The following is a 23259-nucleotide window of genomic DNA, read 5'->3' as shown; positions in this document are numbered from 1 at the left end:
CTTTCCCTTCCCCCTGAGGTGCCTGTATTATTTCTATCTGATGCCCGGCAGTGTTCTCTCCGTGTGTGGACAGGTATCTTTTGTGGGCCTCACCCATGCATTTTTGGACTAGTGGTGCACGGACATTGATATGTGCATATCTGCACTACTTCTCGTACTGTATATACTTTTGAATGATTTTATAATATATCTGTATATTTTCGAGACATATATATTGCTACATTACAATGTTTGAACTGATTACGTTTTGTCTTTGCATTCTTCCGGGGGGGTTGTGGGTTGTTACTGTGATTTTTGTGAATGCATTGGTGTGTGTGTTGTAATATGAGAAGGTGGGGGTGTTTCGTGTGTGTCCCCCTAACTTTTGCCTCCCCCTTCCACTATGTCGTAGGTGCAGTACTCACCATTGTCTTCGGCGGCGCCGGCGTTGCTCTTCGTAGATGAGTAGGAATACAAGGGCCGGTAGGATTTGTAATTCAGGCTCCATGGAGTCCTCCTTCCTCGTGGGATGTGTTCAGGTGAGCGTTTTCCCATTGCAGTAACTGTTTCCGCCGTGTTTTTATCCACGGTGAATCCGCCCCGGAAAAGGTGGCGGATTGGTAGGTTGTGATACTGTGGGCGGTACATAGTCTTCCGCCTGTCTGTTGGCGGTGACCGCCGCGCTGCTTGTCTGTACCGCCGTGGCGGGCGGAGTGTTAAAGTGGCTGTCTTTGTTGGCGGTTTCCGCCAGGGTCATGATTCCCTTTTTTTGTCCGCCGCCCTGTTTGCGGTATTACCGCACCTTTAACACCGTCCGCCAGGGTTGTAATGACCACCTATATATGATAAGTAACAACATTAAAATTAAATTAAATTAAATTAAGTAAATTAAAAAAATGAAATGTCATTTCAATGTAGTTCCAAGTTCCATGTCCTTGTGGAAATGCTGACAAAGGAAGTCTCAAAGTTTAGCAGGATCCTCAAATGAGTAATATGTTTCCTTATATGTTATCTTAAAGATACAGGAGGAAATAAGCTGTATCGTATAGTCAAAGATTTAAGTTGTGGTCAAAAGTCAAAAAAACATTTACGTCTGGCAGCTCTTGCATTAGAAACATCTTGAGAAAGGAAAACCTTATGGCCAGACCATTGTAGATTTTTTATGTTTTTAGCTGCCACAAGAATCTGCATTACATCAGTACGTTGAAGAAAAAGAATAATGATGACCCTTGGCTTCACGTTTTTGTCATTTGCAGGTGACTTTGGACCCACACTATGTGCCCTTTGTGTATTGAGCGGACCATGTTCTTGTAACTGAACAATAGAAGGCAGTATCCTGGGGAGTGTGGTCAGGCCACGGCAAAAATGGCCACCTGAAGTTGGTGCTCTGTGAGGCAGGCCATACCGTGGGAGGATTGGGGAGGTTCAGACAGACGAGAGGGCTCTCCGGGCCTCTACACTCCTCGCAGACCGGCCGGTTTGGACCTGCACCTTCTCTGAGGCTGGGACGGCCCCGGGGCCCCAGAATTACCTCAGGCCTACCGCCCCGCGGGGATCTGCGGGCTCAATTTTAACTTCGGCTGCTCATGGCTGCATGCGTTGAGGGCCTAAGGTACGGCCCCGCATGCAGCCTTCATTTATTATTGCCAACACCCCCCGGGACACCATCTCTTCCTGTGCTTCTCCCCTCCGCTCTCCCCTTTGATCGAGGAGCGGCAAGCAGTAAGGGGTGAGAGTACTGGAAGGGAACACCTGATTACCCACCAGCCTGGGGCACCTGGATCCTTACATCGGACCACGGCCTCATTACTCCCTGAGGTGAGAGGGCCAAAGAGGCAGCACAGCTTGGTATTTGGGACTGTGGCGTACTAAATGCATGCTCTTAATCGTGGACAGGGGATGCCCAGGATCTGTCAGGGGGTTGCCCCCCACCTGCACCAATAGTAGTTCAAATACGCCCCCTGCAGAAAGACGGCCAACCTTTACAGGGGGACGCAGGGGCCTGAAGAGAGGCATATAGGACCCTGGATGAAGACATCGATGTAGCCATTACCGAGGGAATGTGACCCATCAGCCTCAACCCCATGAAACCAAAAGCTCAGGAAAGGAGACACACCTGGTTTGGGTCATCGGGTGCCCTGGACTGTCCTCTTTCCATCTGCTTGGTGACCCCCATTCTCCACTCCCGGTGGAGGAGTACTTGCCTCTGCCACAATCTTCACATGACCCTAGCCTCCTCTTCACCCCAAACCGTGTCACAAGACAGATGATAATAGCCACAATAATGTCACAGATCACAAGAAGTGCCGGAAACCACTGGGGGTGATGTGTATAGTCTGCCATATACGAGACCCCCCTAGGAGACCTGACCCATGCCCTAGAGTGTAGAGGTGGACCCTGAGGATTGGGATATGATCCCTTGACCCACACCTCTCAGTAGTGCCGCTGGGAGGCACAACATCTCACCGCTTCACTGCACATTATCGAGGAGGAGCCCCAGAGGCAGCCTGGTCCTCCCCCCACTCGGCGATGCCCAATGGCAAGGCGGGGGCGAAACACACCCGCCAATTACTGTTCTCAGAAGCTATCTCCCGACCTTGCCCCCTGAACCTCACCTACAACTCCTGCGGCTTCCAGCTCCACGGCCTCTGCAACTGATGCATGCTGGGACACTACCAACGGAGTGCATCCTCCAGGAAATTGCATCAGTGGGCCACTGCCTGGAAGCCATGGACTCAAAGATCATGGACCTCTCTACGGCCTCTCATTCGATCCGTTTGGACATTGCCAGCTTTCACGATAAGGTCACAATCCTAGACCATTGCCTTACAGAAGTTGAAGATTGACTAGCAGTGCTGCCGGAGCGCGATTCAGAGTTACGATTCCTTTGTGCTAAACTTACAGACCTGGAAGACAGGAGCTGAAGGGACAATGTTAGTTTTTTACGCCATACCAGAACACAAGGAGGGCACAGATATCAGTGCCTTTCTCAAGGATCTCCTACCAGAGCTTACAGGCCTTTTCTTCTCACTGGAGTTCGAACGGGCCCATAGAATCGGACCCATCCATAAAGCAGACTCAGGGAAGCCTCGCCCCATCATCGCATGCTTCCTCCGCCATGAGCAGGCACCTCAAGTTATCACAGCAGCCAGAGCACATGGTCCATATAAACTGGAGGGGAATGATACCCGAATGGCCACAGACTTCTCCTGCAAAACCAATGAGAAGCCGGGAGCTTTTTTGGTCCTTTGGCTACAACTAAGAGACATGAATATCAAATTTGGCCTCTTCGAACCGGCTCGCATGTGGATCATGCAGGATGGCAGATTTAGAGACTTCTTCAAGCCGGCAGACCTTAGTTCCTTTTTGGATGGTCTTGCTACACAACCCATGGGCTCATACATCCACACATTCGCAGTCAAACCCTTTTTTCTCGGAAGGCTCTTCTATGCACTCTGACCCCAAAAGGGATGATGCCAATTTGGCAAAGCAGAAAAGGAGCAGGACTTATGATCGCCCACAGAGATCCCAGGAAGGCAGTAAACATGCCGTTCAATCCATGATTCCTCTAACCCAAGACCTGAACAGAGACAAATCCTGTTCTCCCTTGAAACCTCTGCATTCCTGCTGATTGACAGATACATGTATTGGGAGTTAATTGCAACAATTGAGGTTCCCTGCATGGATGCTAAGAAAGCGCACTCGTTGGACAGCTAATTATCCTGCACCTTTCTATCGGCTACTGTCATTTTTGCTGATGACATAGATGTTGTTGTTGTTATTGTTGTTATTGTTGTACACATGGTAGACACAATGAGCGACTCTTACGATGTAATCGGCTGTTGATCTGATTGTATTACAGTTTTGAACCTGTCCTCAGGGTAGCTGTGTATACGTAGCTAATGTTTTACAAAGGATATATAATGCTAGTGATGATCTTGCAATGTTGTGTCAGGTTTGTTAGACATTTAAGGTCCCGCCACTGCAGCCGATTAGGGGCTTCCCACACGGTACTATGTTGCCTTTCCTCTGGTTTAGCTTGACTAGAGGGCACAGGGTGTAATTTTACTACATTAGCACACATTCTCAGGTGAATACAAACCCCCCTCCCACCTCCCCAACTTTTCTCTATCCATACGTTGACATACCACCTCAGGAACAACATAGTTGTTCTCACGCGAAGTAGCCCCTCATAGCCCTCTTCCCAGTTAGTGCTACTGTAACCCTTCCGAGTGTTGCTCCTAGTGGCACACACCCTGCTTCAGCGGATGCCCAGGCAGAGGAGTGGTGGGAAGGGTCAATGCTACAGCTGACGCTGATGTTGAGTTATTGAACTCAATGTTGACACCGTGGGCACGACTGGCAGTACTGGTGCTCACGGTCCTTGGCAGGGAGACACTGACATTAGGAGCATTCCTCCATTCTAATTGTATCACTATCTCCAAAGCTATCTGCCCGGATGGCCCCATATCCCCAAGTCAGCCCAGAAGCGAGGAGATCCACGAGGACACACACACCATTTCATTTTTATTTCACACCCCACCCTCCCTGGCCTACTAACAAAGGAATAGTTCTCCCCCCTCTTTTTTCTCTTTGTTCTCCGCGGCGGTCGTCTCCTCTCCCCCACCACACTCTCTTGCACATTCCCCTCCCTCCTTGATCTTCCTGACAGAAGAGGTTTGCGTTGTTACACCTGCTCTATGTTCGCGGGCCCTCCTCCCCTCCCCGTGCGTGTGCCTGGCTTGCAGACTATGCAGGTTTTGACCAACAGTCCAACAGCACTTATATTTTGTGAGGTGCTTACCTTGGTTCCAAAAACTATCCCAGGTCCATTCCCTTGTTTAATAGTTGTATTCCTCCCCTTCTTTGTCCTTCTCCTCTCTTTCGGCCCTTACTTCTCCCTCTCTACCTTATTCAATTTTATCTTTCACATCTTTTTCACATCTTACTCTTTCTGCTCTTCCCCTCTTGGTTTGGTCCGACCTCTTCCATAAACTAACCAGGGGTTCCCACCATCCCCCCAGCGCTCCCCTGTACTTTGACTTTTCCTCTGACTATCCATTAGCAGTCATCGCTCTCAGCTGCATCGGCATAGCGAGGGACCACTGCGCACAGCGACATAACATGCCTGACCCTAGCATGGGTTCTTCTCTTCTGCTAACAGTTCTCTCCTGGAATGTTCATGGTCTTACACACTTCATCAAGAGAAAGATAGTTCTGTCCTATTAGCAATCCAAGCTTGCAGACATTGCCCTATTGCAAGAAACACCTCTTTCCCCACAGAAATCAGAGAAACTATGCAGGGACTTGGTGGGTTGAGTGCTCTATAGAAGATCTATTAAGCTTGGACAGGAGAACCCAGCACTGGAAGAAAATGCGGGATGGTGATCCTTATCCGCCGGTCTTTGCCATTCAAGGTACTTGAGACATGGACTGACCTGGAAGGCCGATATGTCCTTACTAAACTTATAATGGGTGCTCATACAATCTGTGTACGATCTATATATGCCCCTACGGGCTCCAAACATCTCTTCTTCCTCTCTCTCAATCGCCTCTTAACGGAGATTGGGGCCTTGCAATATCTTCTTGCCGGTGACTGGAAGCCGGCATGTGATGCCGGACTCAATCACACGGGCAGTCTGGACATGGGTAACATTGCGGACAGGGCCCTCTTCAGGGACATACGCTTGGTCAGGGATTGTTGGATAATTGGCGTTCCTCCCATCCACTTGATCGCAAGTACACCTATTTCTCACCGGTTCATGGTACACAATCTAGACTAGATTACTCCCTTGTTACTCATACCCTGGTCCTAAGCATCAAGGAATCCCAAATATTGGTCGGCAGCACTATTGGACCACTCCCCGTGCTATTGGCACTGGACCTGGGCTTAGCTACCCCTGGATGCATACCGTGGCACATGAATGCCTCACGATATTGCACACCACAAGGGAAAAACAACTCAGCTCCCATGTCGCCAATTATTTGTCCAACAATAAAGGTTCGGTCTCTTCTCCACATTCCTTATGGGCAGCGGCACAAGCAACGATAAGAGGGTAGCTCATGAGAGACGCTGCCATCACCAACGTACAGAGACGTTCCCGTCAGCAAGCCTTGGAAGAACGAATAGCAACATGTACCCGCGAATACACTGCAACTACCTCCCCCTGATCCGCCGTAGTCTCGAACAGGCAGAAATGGAATTGAATGCTCTCTATACCTCCCAGACGTAATAGGCATTGCAGCGGATGAAAGGGCAACACTACGAACACGGGGAAAAGGCAGGACAATTACTGGCTGCCCAACTTTACCATTGAGAAGCAGCGCTGGCCATACCAGTGATGGCAATGGCATGGGCACTGCAGGGGCCCCCTAAGAGGGACCCACAAAGAATTTCAGTGTCTGCTTTGCAGACACTGAAATTCGCGACGGGTGCAACTGCACCCGTCGCACCTTCCCACTCCGCCGGCTCCATTCTGAGCCGGCTTCCTCGTGGGAAGGGTGTTTCCCGCTGGGCTGGCGGGCGGACTTTCGGCAGTCGCCCGCCAGCCCAGTGGGAAAGCCAGAATGACCGCCGTGGTCTTTTGACCGCGGAGCGGTCTTTCGGCGGGAACCGCTTGGCGGGCGGCGACCGGCGTCCGCCGCGGTCAGAATCACCCCCTAGGTGTACTTGGCACTCTACAGAGGCGGGGTGGGGTGCCACATGGCCTGCCTTATGGAGGGGGCCTTGCCTACGGAACTCGCCCTGGCCTAGGGAAACCCACAGCCCACCTCCCCCACCCAGACCCCTCCACTGCGCGCAAATTCAGCTGAATGAGAGTGTACTCACCACCTTGTGGCTGCTGTGATGCCCTCAAGCGCCCATCCAACTCCGGTTACGCCACCGCCAGGATCCTGAACATCAGGGGGGTCATGGTGAGACGGGCACCCCTCCCACGTTGGCAGGCCATCCCCAGCTGAGCCCCCGCTGTCTTCTTGCTCCGGCGGCGACTGTCCTCCCATCTTTTACGGCAGTGGGTGCTCCGTCTGTGGTAGACCCCCAGGGTCACGACGTCCTTGGCGAGGGCACGCCAAATATCTTTTTTCTGGTGGGTGCTGACCTACATGAGATGTACAGGGGAAAAAGAGAAGTTATTACCAACTGCACCGTCAAAGTGATTGGACCCATCCCTACCCTTGCCATGTGGCACATGCATTCACTGTCTTTCATGCATGCAGCTCTCTCCCCCCTTCCTTCTTACATCCAGCCCTCTCTACACAGGCATACCCCATACAACATGCTCCCTGTGTACTTACCTGTTTGTCTGGAGGACAGTAGAGTAGCGTGTACTAGGGGAGGAACCCATCCACAAGCTTCTCCAACTACTCCAATGTGAAGGCAGGGGCCCTTTGCCCAGACACTTGAGCCATTGTCTCTTCCAGACCGAGGTCACAGCAGCACTTGCAGTGTAGGTCCTCTCCTGTCGAAGATCAGGTATCGAGTGATTGAACAGATAGAAAATGGCGGTCACGTCCGCGGTGGTGCATACCGTCACCACTGGCGTACATCGTCATTGGGTCCTGGGACCCCTAGGGTCCAATGTTAACCAATGCAGAATTGGGCTGCGGTCTTCGACCGCCTACCGCGACGGTGTACAATGCCAGCACAGTTACCTCACATCCCATTGTCCCACTTTAGAGGTCAGGCAGGCGCTATTTCAGGGGCCCACATGGCTTCATTTCCAACTGCGTCACACATACCTAGGCCTAGACTCAACACACATACAGGCCACCTTTTGTGTATGATTTTTGTTCTGTGTAAACTGTGGGTTTACCTCTGAGTAGTTTGACTCTGTGCTCGCTGTTGTCCTTCATAGGCACCGTCCGCTGGGATATGTGAGGAGATGGCGGAATCCTTCGGTGTACGAACAATTGGTGGACCTGTTGACAATGGAGGAGCGTCATGTGATTATCACATACAGGCTTGACCGTGCCACAATCCAGGAACTGTGTACCCGGTTGGAGCCAGACCTGATGTGAGCAATCCGCCATCCCACAGGAATCCCCCCTCAAGCGCAGGTGCTGTCAGTGCTCCATTTCTTTGCAAGTGGGTCTTTTCAAACAACAGTGGCCATAGCATCAGGGATGTGCCAGCCTATGTTTTCCAGTGTATTGTCCAGAGTGTTGTCTGCCCTTCTGAAACACATGCGGAGCTACATCGTTTTCCCTCAGGTGGAGGATTTGCCTACAGTGAAAGGTGATTTCTATGCCCTGGGACACATCCCCAACATCATAGGTGCCATTGATGGGACCCATGTGGCTTTGGTCCCCCCCACACGAGTGAACAGGTGTACAGAAACCGGAATAGTTATCATTCTATGAATGTACAGATGGTATGTTTGGCAGACCAGTACATCTCCCATGTGAATGCCATGTTCCGTGGCTCAGTGCATGACACCTACATCCTGCGGTATAGCAGCATCCCTTATGTGATGGGTCAACTTCAGAGGCACTGTTTGTGGCTATTAGGTGAGCACCTGGAGACAAGACAGTGGGAATGGTTGTCTGGGTCTGGGGATATCCCTCCAGGTTAGTGCGTGTCTAACAGTTGTCCCTCACCTTTTGCAGGTGACTCTGGTTACCCCAACCTGTCATGGCTACTGACCCCAGTGAGGAATCCCAGGACAAGGGCAGAGGAACGCTACAATGAGGCCCATGGGTGAACTAGGAGGGTGATCGAGCGGACCTTCGGCCTCCTGAAGGCCAGGTTCAGGTGCCTCCATATGACAGGTGGATCCCTATTCTACTCACCCAAGAAGGTATGCCAGATCATCGTGGCCTGCTGTATGCTTCATAATTTGTCTTTGCGACGACAGCTGCCTTTTCTGCAGGAGGATGGTCCAAATGGCGGTGTTGTTGCAGCTGTGGAGCCTGTGGACAGTGAAGACGAGGAAGCAGAGGAAGAAGACATGAACAACAGGGACTCAGTGATCCAGCAATATTTCCAGTGAGACACAGGTGAAAGTACAGACCTGCCTACTACATGTACTTTAACACTACTACCTCTCTACTGTGTGTCGTTTTCACCCAGTGTATGGTCACTGAGTTGTCACTGTCCCACTGTGTGACATCTGCTTAGATTCCTCATGGACTTGAGCTGTGTGACATAGGTATGTTGACATTACAATTGAAAGAGCATTTTGACACCGTAATTGTTAATACACTATTTTGAAATCACAGACAGACTCCAGATTGTTTTGTGCTTTAAGTGTGTTTATTTAAGTGCTCAATATTGGAGGGGGTAGTGAAATGGTGAGGGGTAATGGCGGAGGAATGTCCATGGCAGAGTCCAGTCTATTAGTCTCACAGGTGCATTGCCCATATGGGCCTAGGAAGTGGAGCTGGGGCAGTTTAAGTATGGACAGGGTGACAAAGTGGGACAGTAGGATGACAATCAGGGTGGTCTCATTTCTTGGCAGTGGTCTTGGCATCGTGCTCTGTCTTAGTCCTGGATCTCAGGGACCGTTTGTGGGGTGGTTCTGCCTCTGCAGGGGGTGGGGTGCTGGTGTGGTGGTCCTCTGGCAGGGCGTCCTGTTCACTAGCGCCGGCGGAGGTGGTGGGCAGTTCATCGTCCATGCTAGTGTCAGGGGCCCCTTGTAGTGCCACAGTGTCCCTCCTGGTGTTGAGTATTTCCTTCAGCACCCCTACGATGGTGCCCAGGGCGGAGCTGATGGTTCTGAGTTCCTCCCTGAACCCCAAATACTGTTCCTCCTGCATGTGCTGGGTCTCCTGAAAATTGGCCAGGACCGTTGCCATCATCTCCTGGGAGTGGTGGTATGCTCCCATGATGGAGGAGAGGGCCTCGTATTGAGTGGGTTCCCTTGGCCTGTCTGCCCCCTGTCGCACAGCAGCCCTCCCAGTTCCCCTGTGTTCCTGGGCCTCCGTCCCCTGGACCTTGTGCCGCAAGGTGGTGTCTTGAGACCACAGAACGCACCTTCTCCCGTAGGTCGTTCCACCTCTTCCTGATGTCCTCCCGATTTCTTGGGTGCTGTCCCACTGTGTTGACCCTGTCCACTATTCTTCGCCATAGCTCCATCTTCCTTACAATGGAGGTGTGCTGCACCTGTGATCCGAATCGCTGTGGCTCTACCCGGATGATTTCCTGCACCATGACCCTGAGCTCCTCCTCCGAGAACCTGGGGTGTCTTTGCCGTGCCATGGGGTGGTGTAGGTAATGTGTAGGGTGGTGTGTGGGGTGATAAGTGTGCTGATATGTAGTGGTGTGTAGTGTGAGGTGTGTGTAAGTTATGTGGGTGATGGTGTTGTGTGCCTGTGGATGCTAGTATTGTTGATGGTGGTGTCTCTCTCTGGCCTTCATTTGTGATTTTTAGTCGTAGGGGCTTGTGGGTGATGTGGGTGTGTGTTTTATATTATATTGGGTGTGTGGGAGTGGTGTATGTATGTGTATCAGGTGTGTGTATTTCGAATTGTCCAATGTGGTAGTGTTTTGTATATGTGCGTATATTTTGAGCGCGGCGGTGTGTACCGCCAATGGAATACCACGTTTGAAAGACTGCCGCGTGGATTCATGTGTCGTGATAGTGTGGGCGTATTTCTGTTGGCGTGACGGTGGAGGATTTGTTTTCACCAGTTTATCACTGACCTTTGGTGTGGCGGACTTGTGTGGGTGTGTGAATTTTGGCGGATTCCGTGCTGTTGGTCATAATAGCTGTGGCGGTTTTCCACGCCGCAGCGGTGTTTTGGCGGTCTTCTGCACGGCAGTATGCGGCTTTTACCGCCAATGTTGTAATGACCGCCTATGTGTATTAACAAGATGCTAAATAATGAGAAGAATTCATGTCAAATGCATTAATATATCATACCTGGATGTATAACCTATGTTTTGTGTTAATTCGCATTCTTATCTTAGCCGAACCAAAGGCCTGGTTTCACTGGGCCTTGTCTGCTTATAACGTGAAGACTCGATGAGGCTAGCGAGGACTGGTAACAGGAGTAAAGGACCTTGAACTGTGCAGAGTTTAGATGGCTCTGCTAGAACATTCTGCAAATGTACCTTGCGGACAGGAGATGATGAAGACAATTTGATACAATTATGTGTAGTGTAGGCTAAATGCACTTTCCCAGGACTTGAACAATAGAGCCACTTACTAAAGACTTGCATGCAACAATTTTGTTACCTGAAGAGCCGGATGATGTTCTCATCAAAAGAAGGACCAATCAAATTAATGGAACTTGAAGCCTAAGCAGAAATTTAGATTTGGTAAACAAAATCTATAGGTTACAGTCATAACTTCTGATAAGTTCAACCAATTAGCAATTAGTGGGACGGACTGCGAGATCCTAATAAAAAGTCATGTCAAGGGGAGCGAAATCAGAGCGGAGTGGAGAAAGGGGGTCTTTCCCAGGTTTAGCTAAGACTGTTATCGATGCCCTATTGGAAATAGGACTCAGCAAACCCCTGTGGTCCGCTCCACGAAAGGCGTCATACAGGGAGTCCACTTTCTCTACTCCCGTCCATTTATAGAATTCTGCAGAGAACTCATTGTCGCCTGGGGCCTTATGATAGGGGAGTTTAGTTATAGCCTGCTCAATCTCTGTCTTAATTATTTCTCCTTCTAGAAGTGCCCTGCCTTCCTCTGTAAGGCTGGGAACACGTGCATTTTCAGAGAACGCGGACAATATATTGTAATCTTCTTCCACTTCAGGAGTATATAAGGTCTGATAGAATCTAGTGAATTGGGGTGAGTAAGAATCGTATCATCAGGATCATGGCGGGCGAACCGCCAGGAACAGGATGGCGGTAAGCGGTGTCAGAATCCCCATGGGCAGCGGAAAGTCGGCGGTACCCCGCCGGCTTTCCGCTTCTGGCCGCGGCTGTACCGCCGCGGTCAGAATGCCCGGCGGTGCACCGCCAGCCTGTTGGCGGTGCTACCGCCAACCTCCGCCATGGCGGTAATTACCGCCAGGGTCAGAATGACCCCCCTAGTCATGCCCCTGTGTCATCTATGTGTGCAGATGTCGTCCATAGCCTTCTAGGCCATTTCCCAGGAATTGAACAGTGGGGCCCAAGAGCGCGGCGTAGTGCAGGGGCTTCTGTGTTTGTTGTGTCCGCCAACTGTAGCGGTAATGCATGCACTCAACATGTCTTTCTTCTGTCTCCCCCCCTTTTTGTGGTCTCCCTGTTCTTGTGTGCATTAGCATCATCAGGCGGAGGAGCAGTGGCACCGGAGCACGAGGAAGCTGCATCCCACATGGCCCTGGAGGGCGACACTACAGAGTCTGAATTCACTAAGTGGGACAGAGGGCGAGGGCAGCTCCACGGCGGGGACAGGAGCTGACAGCAGCGACACGGACTCGTCCTCTGATGGGAGCTCCCTTGTGGTGGCGGCAACACCTGTGCCCCCCGCATCTACAGGTACAGCCGCCACCCCCCTTACCAGCACCGCCCTCCCAGCAGCCCCTCAGCCTTTGCCCCGTGCCCGCTCACCCAGGAGTGTGGGCATCACCTTCGCCCCAGGCACCTCAGGCCCTGCCCCAGTCACCCCTGCTGCACTCAGTGAGGAGGCCATTGACCTCCTCAGGTCCCTCACAGTCTACCATTTTGAATGCCATCGAGGGTGTAGAGAGACAGTTGCAACACACCAATGTATTCCTGGAGGGCATTCATTCTGGTCAGGCGGCCCTTCAGCGAGCTTTTCAGACTCTGGCCTCAGCACTGATGGCAGCCATTGTCCCCATCTCTAGCCTCCCCCTCCAACTTCCTCCACCCGACCCAATCCCCTGTACCTCAGCCTATCCCAATCACACCTACAGACCAACATGCACACACGTCAACACCCAAGGGAAGCTCAGGCAAACATTAGCACCACACATCCCACAGGCACTCACGCTAGCATCACTCACATGCAGACACACCAACATCCACTGCCTCCACTGTGTCCCCCTCCTCCTCATCTCCCTCCTCCCTCCCTGTCTCGTCTACACTCACACCTGCATGAACTACCTCTACAGCCACTACGTCCCTCTCCAGCACACCCACCACCACACCCCGCTCATGTGCAGTCACCACCCCCACTACCATTCACACGTCCACTGTGTCCCCTCCCAGTGTGTCTGTGACGCCCCCTCCGAAGATACACAAACGCAGGCACACACCCACCCAACAGCCATCCACCTCACAACAGCCTCCAGCTCATGCACCTTCACCCAAAGTCACCAAACGTACACCTCCTACAACCACCACCTCTTCCTCCACTCCCAAACCCCCTCCAGCTACCCATCCCAGTGTGTCCAAAAAACTTTTCCTTTCCAACCTTGACCTCTTTCCCACACCTCCCCCACCCCTTCCGTCTCATAGGTCCCGAACTAGCACCTCAGCCACAACATCTCCGGGAACAGTGGTGCCTGTAGAGACCGGAATCTGGAGTGCACCTGCCACCAGAGCAGCCAGTGCGGCACGGAGCAACAGCACAGACAGTCCCCCACCTGTGAAGCATCAGAAGTTGGCCAGTGCCAGACGGAAGAGGGGGAAGACTCCAGCCACCAAAGCCACTCCCAGGGGTACTGGTGGGAGTGTGGAGTCAACTGTGACACCTTCCAAGGTTGGGAAGAGCCACAAGAAACCCGGCAAGTCTGGGAAGAGCAGCACGGCGGAGAAGACCGCCATCATCCCCACTGCCCAGGAGGCCACCGTCAGCATCAGACCAGCTGCCCAGGAGGCCACCGCCAGCACCAGCCCACCTGCCCAGGAGGCCACCGCCAGCACCAGCCCAGCTGCCCAGGAGGCCACCGCCAGCACCAGCCCACCTGCCCAGGAGGCCACCGCCAGCACCAGCCCACCTGCCCAGGAGGCCACCGCCAGCCACAGCCCCGCTGGGCCCTGAAGGACTGCCAGCAAAATCACCACTGGGCCATGAAGAACCGCCAGCAAAAGCCCCGCTGGGCCATGAAGGACCGCAAGCAAAAGCCCCGCTGGGCCATGAAGGACCGCCAGCAAAAGCCCCGCTGGGCCATGAAGGACCACCAGCAGCTGAGACCTTGCAACGGAGGCCGCCATCTCATGCACCGCTGAACAGGGCACCGCCATCTCATGCACCGCTGAACAGGGCACCGCCATCTCAAGCACCGCTGAACAGGGCACTGCCATCTCAAGCACCGCCGAACAAGGCACCGCCATCTCAAGCACCGCTGAACAGGGCACTGCTGCCTCAAGCACCGCTGAACAGGGCACCGCCATCTCAAGCACCGCTGAACAGGGCCCGCCATCTCAAGCACCGCTGGCCCATGAGCGACAAGGGCACTGACTCAACTGAGTCCGTCGCGGGGTGAATGATGCACTCTGAGCACCATGCCCCCTCCAGAACCAGTGGAGACTGTTATTCACTCCCTCTGTCCTTAGCAGGATGAAGCACTCTGGGCACAAAGCCCCCTCCAGAACCAGTGGAGACTGTTATCCACTCCCTCTGTCCTTGGCAGGATGAAGCACTCTGGGCACAAAGCCCCCTCCAGAACCAGTGGAGACTGTTATCCACTTGAGAGACTGTGGCTTTGCACTCCCCAGGATTGAACAGTGTGCAAACCACCCACTATAGAGACTTGAGAGACTGTGGCTTTGCACTCCCCAGGATGAACAGAGGGCAACCCACCCACTGTAGAGACTTGAGAGACTGTGGCTTTGCACTCCCCAGGATTGAACCGTGGGCAACCCACCCACTGTAGAGACTTGAGAGACTGTGGCTTTGCACACCCCAGGATTGAACAGTGGGCAACCCACCCACTGTAGAGACTTGAGAGACTGTGGCTTTGCACTCCCCAGGATTGAACAGTGGGCAACCCACCCACTGTATAGACTTGAGAGACTGTGGCTATGCACTCCCACTGTAGAGACTTGAGAGACTGTAGCTTTGCACTCCCCAGGATTGAACAGTGGGCAATCCATCCACTGTAGAGACTTGAGAGACTGTGGCTTTGCACTCCCCAGGATGGAACAATGGGCATGTGGCCCCCTCGTGGATTTGGCGTTGTGCACTCAGGCGGCTGAGGTGCTCCCCCTTTCCCTCCCCCTGAGGTGCCTGTTTAGTTGCTGTCTGATGCCCCTGCAGTGTTCTCTCCGTCATGGTCGGGGATCTTGTGTGGGACTCACCCATACTGTGTGGTCCCAGTGTTCCACGAACTTTCTTAGAGCACTACCTGGACTACTATGCTTGGTATATATTATGTACATGGTGTATATATATATTTCTGCCTACTTGCTTTTAATATATTACAATGGCTATACTCATTTTCTATTGTCTTTGCATTCTTCCGGGGGGTTTAGGGGTGTTACTGTGATGTATTGATATGCATTAGTGTGTGTGTTGTAGTGGGTGAGGGTGGGGGTGGGGGTGTTGCGTGTGTGTGTCACTGTTTTTTCCCTCTCCCTCCCCTGTGTCGTAGGTGCAGTACTCACTGTGGTCTTCGCTGCCGGCGTTCATGCTCCTGGTAGAGGAGCAGCAAGACTATTGCAGGGAGAATTTGGAGTCCCGGGTCCATTGCCTCCTCGTTCGTTGTGGTGTGTGTAGAGGTGAGCGTTTTTCCTTCAGGATTCCTGTTTCTGGCGTGTTTTTATCAGTGGTGAATCTGCCCCGGAAAAGGTGGCGGATTGGCCTGTCATAATAGTGTGGGGGGTACATTGTCTCCCGCCTGTCTGTTGGCGGTGACCGCCAGGCTGTTTGTTTGTACCGCTGTGGCGGTCGGAGTGTTAAAGTGGCTGTCTTTGTTGGCGGTTTACGCCACTGTCGTAATTGCACATTTTTTACCGTCGGCCTGTTGGCGGTCTTACCGCCGCTTTAACACTGACCGCCAGGGTTGTAATGAATACCTAAGTCTACATAATCTTGATTCAGCCACATTTCCCTTTCATCCACCACTGGACACTCCATGCTCTATTGTCCCAGTTTTGCAAGTTCTTTTTCATCTATGCTTTGCCACAGTTTCCTAGTTTTTGTTTTCCTCATTCTCTCTCTCTTTTATGTATTTCTCTCTCTTGCTCTGGGTGAATGTCGGATGAGTAAAAGTAAGTCACAATGCCCAAAAAATTAGTGCCAATGGGTCCCACATGTTCAATTTAAGTACTGTTTACATCAGAGCCTCTGGCTTGGCTGGAGTTGTGTGTCTTATTCAGTCAACTATTAGTTTACATTTAAAAAGATAAAATAAAATACATATTACTCAGAAATTCAAGACCTTTCAGGCATCAGCAATATTCTGTAGAAAAGCATCAAAACGCCTTCTACTTGACTGTCATGTTTCTTTTTTTGAAGGCAGGATTTGCGTCCTCACAGTGTCCAGTACAATTCGTCATTTGTCATATTGTTATTTTGGGAGCGAAACTATGTTTTTCTCCAGTCTGTATTACATATGTATAAGATGACAGCAAACTAAGGCCTAGAGGTTGGTGGATGCCAGGCCAGGTGAATAGAGGCCATATGTGCTCTAAATAGGAACGGTGGGATAGCCTCTTTTTTGGCAGTTGACCCACAACTGACAAACTCTGAATAAAGCCATTCAATTCACAGCAGAATTAGAACCACCACCATGAAATAAGCCGCAACTTCATGCATGAGCTGAGTAAAAAAACTTTAAAAATTTGAATCTTGCATGAAAATAAAAGATGCTAATGTCCTCCAAGAAGCATCAAGATACGTTAATCTAACTATGCTTTAATAAACCCACTTAGCACCACGTATTGTGAAAGATGGTAAGAAAAATAATTGAATCAAGTAAAACAAGTTAAAAATAAGGTGGCTTCCTATTTTTTCCAGCCCAAAGGACGTAACGTTGTGAAATGCAAGTTAGTGATGTCCTAAAAAGTAATAATGAAGCAATATACAATTGGAACTCGAAATCACAGCGTCACATTTATTCCATCTAAGAATCCGATGCTTTCATTTATCTCGTATTTATAAATATGAATATGAATTGAAATGCTTTCAAAGAATGGTTAGCTTAACACCAAGTATTAGTCTTGTCTTTGCAGTATTAAAGCATACACGTTGAAGACTGTTTTCAACGGGGCTGTAGCTACCTGTACCTTCATTTTGCAAGCAAATTAAAAGGTTAAAGAGGGCTGCAGGTACATCTTCATCTGGTTGCAATTTTCTTATTGCCCCAATAGCCAATTAAAGGCACGTGAACGTTTTGCATTATCAAGTTTAAAGCTAGAGTGAAATTAAGGCTATTGTTGAATGAGCCCCTCTGGGCAGAGCTTCTTGTGAAGCCCTTGCCAAGTCACTTTTGCTCTACCTTTTTATAGGCCCATGATGAGATGCTTAGCGTGAATGCTATGGAGACCAGCGGAATAGCACAGCTGCTCTTCAAAGGAAGAGTGTGCACTTAATACCAAAATCTTCTGGATAATGTGTTTGCAAATTGCTAATCACGATACAAGGAAACGAATTAGCAACGTAGCTCCTGCATAATGAAAGGATTGCAGTGCTAATTTATAATGAGTTGCAAATGTATGCTTAGAAATGGGTGCTGGCATTTTTAACGTTTTTTACACCTGCATCTCTCAAGTGAAAACTGTAGAGCGATGCTATCCCAGAAATATAGGGCTTTTACAACCTTAAAATACATGTATGTAAGTATGTATGTATACATCTATGTATGTTATGTGGGATCAGGCCTTTTTTGCAGGGTTACCCCAAACTTATTGCCTTCCTCCTATTTTACTGACCTTTTTTTTGTTGACTTTAGGACGCTGGTCACTTTACCGCTGCTAATCAGTGTGAAAGTGTTTGTGTTCTCTCATCTGAACATGGTATGACTGGCGTACACCTGTTTGGAATATTTGATTTACTTGTAAGTCTCGCGTAAAGCAGTATACCATATACCCACGGCCTGTAAATTAAATGCTACCAGTGGGCCCGCAGCACTGATTGTGCACCCACTCAAGTAGTCTTTTAACCCTGTTTCAGGCCAGCCACTGCAGTGCATGGGTGTGCAGTTTACTGCCACTTCGACTTGGTATTTAAAACTACTTGTCAAGCCTTACACTCCCCTTTTATTACACATAGGTCACCTCTAAGGCAGGCCCTATGTAGCCCTATTGGCAGGGTGCTGTGTAAGTAAAATGTAGGACATGTACGTTTATGTTTTGTATGTCCTTACACTTTAAGTGGTAATTCCTGATTAAAAAGGAGCAGCTTTACCATGTTTGGTATGCTTAGAATAGTAGTGATAAATCCTACTTACTGGTGTACTACACTACTATTTGAGAAATGGCCCTTTTAGTGCTTACCACTCTGTGTGCTTTGTGGCCTGTCTCCATTACATGTCTGGCCAGGGTGACAGTTACACTTTGTGCATACTCTCTAATCAGCCACAACACAAGAAGGGCTGGGTGTGACAGGGGATACATCTGCATTCATCTATTTACTGATATAGTCTTCCTGGGCTGGGAGAAGGAGAGGTGGTTCAAACTTACATGTCAAAAGGTTGTGTCCTGACCTCACATAAAAGTGCAAGTTTACCCACTACTGATCATCTGGAGTCATGGCTGGGCTGAAAGAGATTGTTGTGTACTTTTGAGGGTTCCCTTAAAGCCACACCTTCATCAAAGACATTTTTGAGTAAAAGTACTGCGTCTTTGTCCCCATGTTTTGAGACACTGCATGAAACTTGTAACCAGACGTTGCTAGGTCTACAGTCTACACATTGTCAAAGGATTGCTGTGCTCCCAGGAGGAACCACCCTTGGGATGACTTGCTTTGTTGTGCTGGCCTGCCTCCCTATTAGGTTGCTGGAGAGACAGCCACTTTGCAAACTGCCTTTATGTGCTGACCTGCTACCTGCTGTCTGCTCTGGTGCCCCGCTAGTGATCTCCAGAGGCTTATTGGCTCGCCCACATCTTCACCATCACAGGGATGTCCCAGATTACAATTTGAGCACCTTGAGATTCAGGGCTCTTGGGTCCATAATTAGAGCATGAGTGAGATCTTCGTTTTGGGAGGAACTGAAGTACAGGGCATTCTTTGAATGTTGCTGCCACTCAGCGTGTGGTGAGCGCTAGAGTCCTATTGATGACATGTGCTCTCTTCCGTTCAATTTTAACCACGATAAGCGCAAGGCTGATCTCCTGTTAAACATGAAGGGATGCAAGAGCTGAGCGCATTCCCCGACAGGACAGTGTTAAGACAACAGAGAGAAACCTCGTGGCACCTGCGTTGCTGGGACCTGCTCCCAGAGGAAGCCTAGGTTCCAGCACTGCAGGCCCCACTTTCAGGACCTGCCAACACCCCAGCACCAACACGTGAGCCCCCCTTGTTATGGCCGGCACCCAAGTCAGAGGAGACCTCAGTGGCGCCCGGCCAAGACAAGCTGCACTGGGTGGTTGGCAGCTTTGCTGTGCGCTTATGAGCAGCACATTTGACTATTTCATACACGGGGGACCCAGCAAGGTCTCCATGCTGACTCTTGCAGTGTGTGTGTGTCCCATTGGGCCGCACTTTGGAACCATCTTTTCCCTCAGTGACATTACAGGGTGAAACCTCGACGGTAGGCCCCGGGTCATCAGCCTGAATTACAGTATCATAATAAGTAGGAGTGCACGTGCTCATAGGACCTACGCCTGGGTTATATATACACTAGTTTTTACTGAGGCTCACAAATGTTGCATAATCCTGCCATTAGAAGAGCAGAGTTGCTGGGCCCTATGTTTAATGGTTTTATGTGGATTTCATGTCGTTGCCTCTAAACAAGTCTGCATTACCTGCAAAGTATGGATGGTTTTATGGTGATATTTGATTACTTAGGTGCATATCCCAATCTCAAACTGGCATAACATACACTGATGCTATGATTTATGTCGTTTTGATTCTTGCATTGTCCAGGGTAACGAGTGCTATCTCACTATTTGCATAATATGCACAGTGTTTATGATTCATGTAATTTTGGCTGTGTTTTATGTAGAATAATCTCTCTATATATCTTTATATAATCCAGCGTGGAGTCTATTGTGTGGTGTATTCATTGTGTTACTGTATACATGTGTTGCACAAACACTTTACACATTGCCTCTGATGATAAGCCTACCTGCTCTGCACCAAGCTACCAGAGGTGAGCACATCTTATCATTGGTCTGTAACTTACTTGCCCTGATGCCCTGACTAGGAGGGTGGGTCCTGCCTAGCTTAGGTCCATACCTTAGCCACCCAGAAACTCCATTTATAACTGTATGTATGTATGTATTTATTTGGTATTTCTGTAGTGCAAACTTGGACAAAAGGCAGAAGAGCATTGTACATGTTCAAAGGCAAACATAATGTCAGTGAGTAATAGGACAGCAAGTTGGATTGTAGATGGTTAATGCATTTTAATTGAGATTTTTAAGAAGTGAGTCTTCATATCTTTCCATAGCATTTCTCTATTGAATATGAAGTCTGTCTGGGGGCTTGATTGTCTTTACAGCGTTCTGTTTCTGTTGGTGGCTTCACTGATGATGACGGTATAGAACTTTGCTTTGGCTGTTGTGATGGGCTGTTTGCTTGTTACATGGAGGGAATTCATTATCAAAAGGTTCTTGTGAGTTCTGTTTTACTTTTATTTTATTTCCTGACTTCAGAAGGCGTTTTTATTGTCAGGTAGGTCTTTAGATCATCAGGGTGCTGTAAACTTTGACTAGCATTTGCACACTGTGATTGGGGTACAGCTATTCACATAGCTTTGTTGTAGTTGTTTTGAAGGGTCTTGGCTTCAGACATGGAGTTGGTAGGGTCAAAGATGAGTATGAGCATTAGGCTATCTATGGAGAATTATTTGAAAAATGTGACAGTTTGGTATTCTCTTTTGTGTGGAACTTGGTTTGCTGTTAGTACTTTGGTTTGGGAGGTAGGGATGGGATGGCAAAGTGGTCAGTACAGTACATGGGTATGGTGATTTACATTAGGCTGTTGGTGATGTTGAGGAGACAAGTTTGAAGATGTGCTGTGTGGAGTGTGTTGGTTGTGTGACATGCTGTTCAACATTGAGTGTACCAATGAGATTGAAGAAGGTGTCTCTTGTTCTTTTTGAACTTGTGTTGTCTGGAAGGTTGAAATGACACAAGAGTGTGGAATAGGCATGTTGGATTAAGAAGGTTATGAGGATGTTTGAGAATTCATCAATGAAGTCCGTGTTGTACCTGGGAGGCTTGTACATGACATGAAAAGTGGTGGCCTGAGTTGCAGAGACTGGAAAATGGAATGTCAACTGCTCTATGAAGTTGGGTGTTTCTTGCTTGTCTAGTGTGCTGGTCCGGAGGACCTACAGATGACAGCAAAGCCTCTTCCCTTCTTATGTCTGTGGTCCACATGATAAATGCTGTAACCTGTGGGAAGGACATCAAGGACGTGTGAAGAGGCATGTGCATGTGGGTGTGAACCATGCATCTGTGATGAAGAGGGCATAAACTAGTGATATGTGAGGTGGCTTGCGATAGCTGGTGCATGGAGTACTGAAGGGCAAGCATCAATGAGAACATGCTGGCTTATGCGTTCTGTAGTTTGAAGGTGTACGATAGTTAGATATGTATGAGGGTCTAAGTACTGTGAAAATGCTACATTAGTGTCTGGATTGCCTGCATTCAGGTGTGATAGTGGGGAATGGCAGTATGGACTGCTAGACAATGCAAATGATTTTTTCTTACTTTGTAAGTTTCCCTTGAACAAGGTTTTGGCAAAAGGCCACAAGCCATGAACATGTTACGAGTTCTGTGATCTGTGAGAGTATAAGCAGTACATGGAAAGTCTGGGGAACTGACAGATCTAAAGATAAGGTCTGATTGGCTGTAACTACATCAACAAAGCAGACGATCTGATCTTATTCTTACATCTGTTGGCTCTGTGAATTTTCCTTGGTGTGTTATATACATAAATTATGAACCTTAATTTATCAAAAACTACTGGATGGATTTAGACCAACTAGCAGGCTTTCTGCTAAATATGGTGTAATGACATTCATCTGTTTTTGTGGTATCGCTGTTAAATGTTCCTTTGGGAAATTGCATGGGGAAGGCATGTTTTATGCCCTCGCTCCTTTTTCTTGTCCCTGGCTTGATGGATCATTCTGAAACTTTCCAAGAAAGAGCTGAGTGGATCAGAATTTTGGAGGGGAAAATTTTAATGAGAATTTGTTAAACAGCATCAACATTATTACAAACCAAAAACAACTTTTTCTGAGAAATGTGTCCCAAACTATAACTACCTATCGTCACAGAAAAGTTCATATTTCCACTTTCTGTGAGGCCTTGATGGGTTTGCTATATTTGCATGGAAGTCAGAGCATGAAGAAGACTAAAAAATGATTAAACCATCGATGGATCTATTTTATTAGGAGTTGTTAGGTTATTTCCGTGATCTGAGATAGAGTTTTGGGATATTTACCCTAAAGACAATTTAGATTCAACAATTTTTTCTTGCCTGATAACACATACCATGCTTTTTAAGGTTGCACAATGGTTTGTACATGGGAGCTGTGTCATGTGAGGAGGAGAGAAATTGTTGTTTTTGTAATGTATGTTTCAAGATGTGCCTCAGAAGGATTGTGATCCAAAGACCTATGATCCATACTGTGAGTATTTCTAGTTGATAAAGGGCATTGGACAGTTTGTAGATCAGCATGTAAGCTTCTCTGTGAATTGAACAATGATATCATTCCTCCTGTATTCAGTCTTTTCTGCTAACCCTCCCTATTTTCTCAGCACTAAACACATCCTCTCATGAATCCTCAAATTTACCAACACATTTCAATAGATTGGTCAATATCTTGCAATCTGATTTTTTCTAAATTCACCTAACAGATGTTAATTTCACCCACATGATGTATTTTTAGCTGTAGCTTACCATAGTCATTTTTTAGTCATCTTCATATTACTTGACCTCTCTTCTGTCTTCAATAAATTATAGTAACAGTGTGTTTTTGTAATTCCTTCCAAGGGTCTGTCATTTATGAAAATCATAAATACTCAGTGATACAATTATCTATTTTAGTGGTGCTCTAATATGGAATATTGAGGTGCTCTTGCCTGCATTCAAAATGTGTAATCTGTCGATCACAACAGCTGGCAAGGATTGTTGTATGTCACAAAATTGTCTACAAAAACATCATGCTACCAAAATATTATGGCCAAAGTATCAAGGATCAAATATTCTGAAGACAAATGTATATAGTATAGGTTAGTATGGATGTACTTTAACTTCTGAAGCTGCCTTCTTTGCCAATATTTTGTCTTTAATATTTTGTCCATAATATTCAGGTCAGGTG

This window comes from Pleurodeles waltl, chromosome 9 (genome assembly GCF_031143425.1).
Source record: "Pleurodeles waltl isolate 20211129_DDA chromosome 9, aPleWal1.hap1.20221129, whole genome shotgun sequence".
Taxonomy (NCBI): Eukaryota; Metazoa; Chordata; class Amphibia; order Caudata; family Salamandridae; genus Pleurodeles; species Pleurodeles waltl.
This window is presented reverse-complemented; position numbering follows the sequence as displayed.